This window comes from Schistocerca cancellata, chromosome 6, assembly GCF_023864275.1.
Source record: "Schistocerca cancellata isolate TAMUIC-IGC-003103 chromosome 6, iqSchCanc2.1, whole genome shotgun sequence".
Classification (NCBI taxonomy): Eukaryota; Metazoa; Arthropoda; class Insecta; order Orthoptera; family Acrididae; genus Schistocerca; species Schistocerca cancellata.
The window spans coordinates 321,287,611-321,297,371 of NC_064631.1; positions in this window are offsets into that span (position 1 = coordinate 321,287,611).

The window sequence follows — 9,761 nt, forward strand, 5'->3', positions numbered from 1 at the left end:
CAGAATTTCTTAGCTTAATCTATTTCGTGACCATCAATCCTCATGTTCTCATATCTGCTACTTCTCATTATTTTTGTCTTTCTTCGATTTATTTTCAACCCATACTCTGTAGTCACTACACTACATTCCATTCAACAGATCCTGTAATGCTTCTTCACTTTCAACTGATAATAACCATGTCAGTAGCGTGTCTTGATATCCTTTCAGCTTGAATTTTAATCCCACTCCTGAAAATTTCTTTTAATTCCGTCATTGCTTCTTCGACATGTACGAGGGTTGGAACTTAAAATAGTGGCAACTATTTATTCACAAGCGATGCAAAAGATTTACATGTTTGCTCATGATACTACCCTTCAAAGTAGTCACAAGCCTTGTATAGAACCCGTTGCCAGTGATGTGGAAGGCGTACTATACCGTTAGCAGAGCCCGTTCTTTTGATGGTGCGAATGGAGCGGTCTAATGTTATGGTGATTCTCGTGTACGACTGTGATGGTGTTATCCTAAAGCATTACGTTCCTCCACGGCAGACCGTCAATGCACAGTATTACTGTTCGTTTTTGGAGCATCAACTGCGACCAGCTTTGCAAATGAAGTGGCGACACTTTCTGCGCAATCCAAACGTCATTTTGCACGACAATGCGTTGGCGCATACAGCGCAAGCTGTGGCTACTCTGTTCAGTCGATGGCACTGTGAAGTACTGTACCATCCATCATACTCCCCTTACTTAAGTCCTTGTGACTTTGATTTGAATCCGAAAATGAAGGAACCACTTCGTGGCGTTCGTTTCAGAACTGTTCCAGAGATTCGACAGGCTGTAGCTGCCTTACACCATTTTAAATCCGAGCACTTCGTTGGGCTTCCATTCTTAGTGTTCCTTCTTAGATTCTTTTACTCACTGTACATTAATCGCCTTTCATTTACTGCTGTGTTTTCCAAGGTTTCGAACACCTTGTTCCTTCTTCCAAGGTCATACGTGTTTTATAGTTCCAGAATCATCTGAACGTATCCGTGATTTTTCTTGGGTCTTGCTTAAATTACCAATAGCAGGTTAACAATTGCATCTCTGGTGCCTTTAGGATTCTTCAAAGCCGTACTGATCGTCATCTAAAGACCGTCATATTTCTTTTCCTTTCTTGCATGTACACTACTGGCCATTAAAATTGCTACACCACGAAGATGACGGGCTACAGACGCGAAATTTAACTGACAGGAAGAAGATGCTGTGAAATGCTAATGATTAGTTTTTCAGAGCATTCACACAAGGTTGGTGCCGGTGGCAACACCTACATCGTGCTGACATGAGGAAAGTTTCCTACCGATTTCTCATACGCAAACAGCAGTTGACCGGCGTTGCCTGGTGAAACGTTGTTGTAATGCGTCGGATTGTAGCCCATCGCGATTTCGGTTCATCGTATCGCGACATTGCTGCTCGCGTTGGTCGAGATCCAATGACTGTTAGCAGAAAATGAAATCGGTGGGTTCAGGAGGGTAATATGGAACGCCGTGCTGGGTCACAAAGGCCTCGTATCAATAGCAGTCGAGATGACAGGCTGTAACGGATCGTGCAGCCACGTCTCGATCCCTGAGTCAACAGATGGGGACGTTTCCAAGACAACGATTATCTGCGCGAACAGTTAGCGCTGCATCACAGACAGGAGCGCCTGCGATGGTGTACTCAACCACTAATCGGAGTGCGGGAATGACAATTCGTCATTTTTCGGATGAATCCAGGTTCTGTTTACAGCATCATGATGGTCGCATTCGTGTTTGGCGACATCGCGGTAAACGCACATTGGAAGCGTGCATTCGTCATCGCCATACTGGCGTATCACCATGCGTGATTGTGTGGGCTGCCATTGTTTACGCGTCTTGGTCACTTCTTGTTCGCATTGACGGCACTTTGAACAGTGGACGTTAGATTTCAGACGTGTTACAACCCGTGGCTCTACCCTTCATTCGATCCCTGCCAAACCCTACATCTCAGCAGGATAATGCACGACCGCATGGTACAGGTCCTATACTGGCCTTTCTGGATACAGAAAATGTTCGACTGCTGCCCTGGCCAGCACATTCTCCAGATCTCTCACCAATTGAAAACGTCTGGTCAATGGTGGCCGAACAACTGGCTCGTCACAATACGCCAGTCACTTCTCTTGATGAACTGTGGTATCGTGTTGAAGCTGCATGGGCACCTGTACGCGCCATCCAAGCTCTGTTTCACTCAATGCCCAGGCGTATCAAGGCCGTTACTGCGGCCAGAGGTGGTAGTTCTGGGTACTGATATCTCAGGATCTATGCACCCAAATAGCGTGAAAATGTAATCCCATGTCAGTTCTAGTATAATATATTTGTCCAATGAATACCCGTTTATCATCTGTATTTCTTCTTGGTGTAGCAATTTTAATGGCCAGTAGTGTACATTCTCTTATACCCTTGCTTTGATTATTCGGTTTGATGATTGTGTCTTACCATTTCCTTTCCCATTTATTCACGTTTTGTTTGCTACATTTTACTTTAGCTTCTCTGTATGTCTTACGTATTGCATTCCTAAGTGATTTGTATTTCTGTTTGATAGTCTTATACACTTTTACTTCTTTGTTTGTTACGTTAACCATGGTACATAAGCAGTTAAGTCATTATTACCTACTTTAGTAACTACAACTAATGTAATAGCTGCCCATTCAATTCATACGAACCGCTTGTTGTGGTATTCATTAACGCAGTATCTATAGCATGAGAGAACTTCAAAAAGAATCTCATCAGTCTTCGTAAACTTAAACTACGTCCACACTCTCATCATTACCGACAGACTCTCTTGTCACCGTCTCCCACTTGCGTCACTGGATATGGTGTGTGTGTGTGTGTGTGTGGGGTGGTGGGGAGTGTTGAATCAGCACGCCGCCCTCCTGGCCGTTTCAGTTTTCACGGCCTGGAGCCGCTACTATTCTGCTGAGCAGTTCATCAGTTGCTTTCATGAGGCCGAGTGCACACTGTTCAAGTTCTCCCACGAGGGCAAGACCCCTGGAAGCAATAGCAGTCGAACTCGAAACCTGCCCATGGCAGTCAGCCGCGCTAACCAGAGACGAACCTCATCAATCCTCAGTATGTTGCCTGCTATTTACTGAGGACGGTATACATTCCAGCTCTCAAATCTGTCTCTGAGACGTATACAGCACATAAAGAAGTTAACTGAAAGCAGCAGATCGAGGCACAAAAATACACGAGCTGAACGGGCTCTATAAAGCAGAGCCAAGACATGTAGGCGTTACAAGGCCAGGGCAGAAAACAAGTGGACAGAGACAGAACATCAGGAACAGCAAAAACAACAACAACAACAATCTTGTGTAAGGCGTATATTCGTTGTATTCATTTAGTAGTGTTGTGGTGTGTGGTTTCTTATGCCCGGAGATCTGTAGTTCCAAAAGCTTCAACTGGTGGCCTTTTGGCACAGTGTATAGGACTTGTATGTTATAATGTATTTTGGTTTCAGTAATGTTGTGTTCAGTCAGGTGTTATCTAAATGTTGTTTTGCTCTACAGATGTGTATGCTCTCTAAGCCAATATAAGATTTTCTGCCTGTCTATCCAACACAAAATTTATTACAGTAATCGTAGTGTATTTTATCTATACTTGAATTTGGAAATTTATTGCGTTTGTCACCTAACTTGTGTGTAAGCCACAGTTTCAGAGCTTTATTTATTTGAAAGCCGCATCCGATGACTGGTTTGTTCAGTTGCTTCTCTAGCAGCTGAAAAGCTTGTCCATAATAGACAATCCAGACATTTTTTTTCTTTTTTTTTACTTTTCGTTGCTTCCTATTCTCTTTGGTGTTCATGTTTACCTTTGCCCGTTACCTTATTATATGATCGCACGGAAAAGCTCTCTGAGTAGACGTTTGGTTATATGTTTGAATATGTGTTGTTAATTATGTATTGTTTGACTGCATAATGGCAAGCGTGTAAGTCGGTAAATCATGGAAGTAATGAAGACTCCTTTATACCACCCTGGGTGACTGGATTTGGCGTGAATTATGCTATAAGTGGACGTAGATTTCCTATAAATGATGTACGTATATCTATTTTTAGTGTTAGCGGCCTTAGGTCTAAATAGTTAATAAAGTTATTTTTCACTATTTATTTAGTAGATTTAATTTTAGGATGCACAGAATAAAACGTCTGCGCGAAGACATCTATATCCTCTGCGCTACCTTTTAGCATCACCAAGTTCTCGTCTACATAACGTGTTAGCAGAAGACTTGATCTCAACACTCAGAGAATTTGTTAAAAAGTTTGTTTCTTAGTCATAAATAAAAATGACAGCCAATGTGCCAACTAACTTATTTCCCATCGCAAAGTGAAATACCTGCAGGAGAGCACGAATTCAAGTACCTCAACGAGCTCTATCGCTTCATCTGCGCTACTTTTCTTGTGAGATGAGATTAAGTTTCATAATCTCGACAGTTTCAATAATGAGGGCATTAGTGTAATGGTTTGTCATAATGAGTGATGTCAAAATTGCATTATTTTAGAAATGGTCACGTGTTTATAGCATCAGTGAATTCACAGCTGTTCGTAACTCCGAAGATTTCGTGAAATTTATATACTGCTTTAATTTTACGTTTAACATTTTATTAGGTTTATAACTAGGGCATAACCTCTTGCTAACAATCTGACGGATTAGGCTGCCATTATTTTGTATTTTTGCTTGAGATCTCTGTGATACTGGGGCTCATCATCTTAAACGGGTCTCTATCTCTCTCAATAAGTAAAAATGTGTAGTTGGTAATTAATATGCATGTCTGCTTGGAATTTTTCTTCGGGTCATTATGCACCTCAATAATACTGTTTTCTGCAAAAAAGTTTCAATTTTGATAATGCAACTGTGATATATTATAACAGTGTCATTGCCCTTATTGGCTTTAGTGACTATAGCGAAAAGTAATAATTTTTCATATTCCGGCGTCTGTGAAGTACGTTGTGATGAATTTAAGAATTTTTATGCTGTACAGACTGGCAGAAATTTTAATATTAGCGTAGAATGTATGCACATTAGCAGAACAAATCCGCATTTGGACAACAACTGACTGAGAATAGCCACACATAGCCACACAGTAAACAAAATAGATTACATCAAGTATGTCGTACACACAGCACCAAAGTGCCGCCTATTTAACCCATTTGAAGAAATACAGATCTACGGGAATACGTAACGTACTCATAAAACTGCTGAATGAACAGAACGGATTGACGCCGAACGGAAATTTCTCATTGTATGACAGGCTACTGTTGTCTCTCGAGGAGGCGGTTGCCGCCTGGTGCTCCGTAAGAGATTCGAGCCCGTTGGTGATCCGAGATCCGTTACCGGAGAACTGAACTTTCTTTCGTTGCTCCTTTAGTAATTCTAAAGCCGGATTCAGCACCGTACTGAGCTGGTATCCTGCTTCCCCGTTGACCAGGTTCTCTGTCATCTCGATTTCGAGAGACTCAGTCATCACACCATCCCATAATCTGGGTGTCTGTGCCAGGATCCTGGTTTGGTCATAATGCATGGCGTGTTTAAGTTGCAGGCAATGCTCTGCTACCGCTGGTTCAGCTGCATGTCGTAGCCTGGTATGTCTGTATGTCTTTGGTGCTCTTCATATTTTATGTCAACTGTTCTGATGGTCTGACCGAGGTAGGACACACCCCATTCCCATGGTATATGGCAGACACCAGCTTTCCTTAAGCTTAGAGTATTTTTGACCGTTCCAACGATCGCTCTGACCTTTTTTGGCAGGCAGAATACACTTCTGACTTTTTTTTATTTTTTTTAGGATCCTGCTCTTCTTCTTGTTCTCCACCCGTTCTTTCAGGTCGTCTGGTGGGATGTGGCGCTTTGTGGACGTCCCTGATTGAGTACCCCTTGTCTGTAAGTTGGGTACCCGTTATCTGTAAGCGCTTGCTGTAGATGTTTTAACTCTGCTGTCAAACTATCTGAGTCGAACGTGAATTGGCTCGGTGTACAAGTGTTATCAGTTCTCCGTTCTTTTGCGCCGGATGATGGCAGCTGTCAACCTGTAAACAAAAGTCGGTGTATGTTGATTTTTTATACGCTCTGTGACCTAATGTTCCATCTGTCTTCATTTCCATCAGGGCATCCAGAAATGGCAGCTTATCATCATTACCTAGTTGTGAACGTGATTTTGGGGTGTCTAGAGTTTAGATGGTCAAAGAACTCGTCCAACATTTTCCAACCACGTGGCCCAACAATGAATATGCCAGCAACATACCTTAAGAAACACGTAGGCATGAGTCGTAAGTGCCTCAACCTCTAATCTCTCCATAACCCGATTTGCCACAAGCGGAGGTAAGGGACTATCCACCGCCACCCCTTCAGTCAGTTCATAAAACTGGCCTCCACATAGAAAGTAAGTCCATGTCACAATATGCTTGAAAAAGACCAGCAGAGCTCAACCAAATCTCTCGCTGATTAAACTGTCTCCCACGGTCCATAAAGATGGTATACCACTTCACCCAATCGTAAGCAATATTGGTGCAGCCACCCACCTCCAGAATATATTAGCAACATGTGTGGAAAAGTGCGCCCACTACATCCTCTACTCCTTGGACTCCTTTCATGTTGCGTTTCTGATAACGAGGTTACCACTTCAGGACACACTCAATCGGAGCTCAGACCCCCAGATTTTGGGATAGTGTGATTACTGAAAGAACCTGATCAACGGAAAGCAGGATACCAGCTCAGTACGGCGTGAAATACGGCTTTTAAATCTCTAAGGAATTAATGGAAAATATCCCTTGTCCATGACGAGCCTCAGACAACTAGGGGCGTAATTAACGGGTCGAATCTCTTGGAGCACCTGTGGCAACTATCTCCTCGGGAGACAACTGCATAGCTCACGGATGAGAGAGGGAACAACATCAATCTCCCGAAACATCGGGCACCACACAAAAGAGGACACAGTACAGAACTCCAAACGGCGGTCAACGCCACGTGAGATTGCTGCTGGGTGCACGGAATGTGCAATTCCCACAGCAGCCTGATTCGGCAGGAAGCGCACCTTGTAGAGGCGTACCGAACCCACAAGTACAGGAGAATGACAGGGGCACTATAAAATGCCGAAGTGGTCGCTAACAGCATTAAAAACGCCTGCAGCTTGCCGAAAGTGCTGGGAATGCACCTCGCTGGCGCGGACCCAGTACGGAAAGCCTTGGCACGGTCGCCACCAGCGAAATCAGCAGAAACGAGAGCCGACGGAAGACGGAACGTCTAGAGGCGAATAGCACCGCCAGAAACGTCCGTGGACGTGGGCGTGGACGGCGTATGGAACACCAGACACCTAACAGGCATAGATATGGGACTGGATCAGTTTGACAACCAGTCGCAGGAAACACCTGATGGGGAAGACGCAGACTACTTGCGGCAGCACATCCAATTACACGAGATTACAGGTATGTTGTTTGTTATTTTCTAATCAGTAGTAACTTCTCATAATCCTCTTGGTCATAAATATGTTCATCCGTCTTAGATCATTCTTAAGATAAACGGTGCGTTGAAAACCGGTAACAAAATAAAGCAAATACCTGAGATCAGACGCCGTATTCCTTGTTACATTTTGTCAAAATATAATGTTTAGGTAGAATAGCACGAATGAATTATTAATTCTCCCAGATCATGCAACAGCATAAAACCAATAATGAAACCATAGGTAATCTCAATTGAGGCCTATAGTACAATAATTGCCCCTTTTCTGTTATAAGGCACAGTGACTCTGAGTACCAGCAAAAGCGATATAAATATAGTCTGATGGTGCTTAAGGGAAATATCACGAGGAAGTTTTCTTGGCCAGTGGAGCCTGAAATATAAATATATGCTATGATGAATCGGCCAAATACTGTACAAAAAGCAAAACTGAAACAGCTACAATGGAATGGAATGGTGCGCGGATGGTACCTGTTCCAAATGTAGTGTTGGTAGTAAGGCCACAGGAAATGTGCTCCCGGGAAAGACCACGAACAAGATGGGAGCGTGGAGTACCGTGGAGTATCTGCAATATGAAGGATTTACAGGAAACTGGAAGGAGGCTAAACAGGAGAGGATTGACTGGATGCAGGTTGTAAGGTCGGGGCATCATCTCCTAGGTCACAGGGTTTCTGTTTAAATTAAGTCTATTCTTAATTATAAAGTACATGATTGGAAAATTTTTCATTCATTGTAACTGAAAGAAAAATAATAATATAGTAAAATACCCTCAGTCTTACAATGTGTAAAAATTTCACCTTATTTACAAATCTATATAAATAAAAATCAGTTGCTGCGTCATCACCCGAGAACGGCTTGACCAATTTGGCTGATTTTGCTTCCTTGAGTTCGTCATTGTGAGGACAAGATTTATATGATAGAAAAATTTCGGAAAACCCAACAGAAAAGTCGGAAATTTACGTCAATTGTCGCATGTATGAAATGTCAACAATTACGAACGTCTTGACAGATATGTTTGTCTTTGTTGTGTTCGTAAATATAAGGACAGGGTTTGTATGAAACAAAATTTTTAGAAAATTCACCGTAAAAGTCACGTAAGAAAGATCGTTACTTGAGAACGGATCGATCGATTTGCTGCTTTTATTAGTTATGGAAAAGAAACTTCAATGAATTCTGTGTTCAGTTTGACGGTTCTGATGTCACATATTTTCATTAAAAAAAGCGCAAATACCTCTGGAACAACAATAGGTACTGAAAAGGACTTCCACGGTACGAATGTAAGGAGGGGGTTCATGGAAGTAAATACTACAAGCAAAAATTATTTTCAACACAAACATGATTTTTAAAAGGATACCTCGCGTTATTTCTTACGCGATCGGTAACATGAAAAATTACAAAAAGAATGGCGTTTTTGGCATCGCAGTACGTCGAATACATCCCGAGAAACTGCAAAGCAAGACTGATGCTCGAAATAAAGAAAACGGGGTTCCATTGCACATCCCGAGATGCAAATGTGTACTCCTCGTTGGTCGTAATCGCGATGTGATTGACTTAGAAGTGTATTTGTTTTGTATTTACTACTCTCCGTTTATATTGCCATTCTATCATTTGCAGAAGTTTATTTGTAACTTGGTCATTAAAAACATTCAGTGAGACGTCGTGTACATTTCACGCCACATTACGTAATTGATGTTCAGCTACGTACAACTAGTATCTACCGCTCTGTTAGATCTTTCGTCAGCCATTAATTATGTTTACCCTTGCCGGTGATATTGGGTATTTGTTACAGTTATGCACATTCTAGTACTGTAGCAAAGATCAATAAAGCAGGGACGAGTAAACCATTTCCTTATTTTCCTTTGTGTGTGACTGATCAACTGTACCGTTTCCAGTACGCATAATAACAGTATAGCGTTATTCGTGTCTCAGTACGTCAGTCACATCGCCATTATAAGCAACGTGAGGTTCACGGTTGCGTCTTCGGATGTGCAACGCCGGAGCGTTTTGTTTATTTGAAGCGTCAACTTCGCCTTGCAGTTTCTAGGGACGTAATTCTCGTATTGCGATGCAACCAATGCCATTGTCTTTGCGATTTATCATGTTATTGACTGCCTATGAAATAATACTGGGTGTCCATTTAGAAAATCGTAAGTTTGTGTTGAAACAAATATTAGCTTACGTTTTAGAATGACTCATAGGATTTACTGTCATGAACCCCTGCCTTACATTCATACCCAAGGAAGTAGTTTTCGCCGGCCGAGCGGTTCTAGGCGCTTCAGTA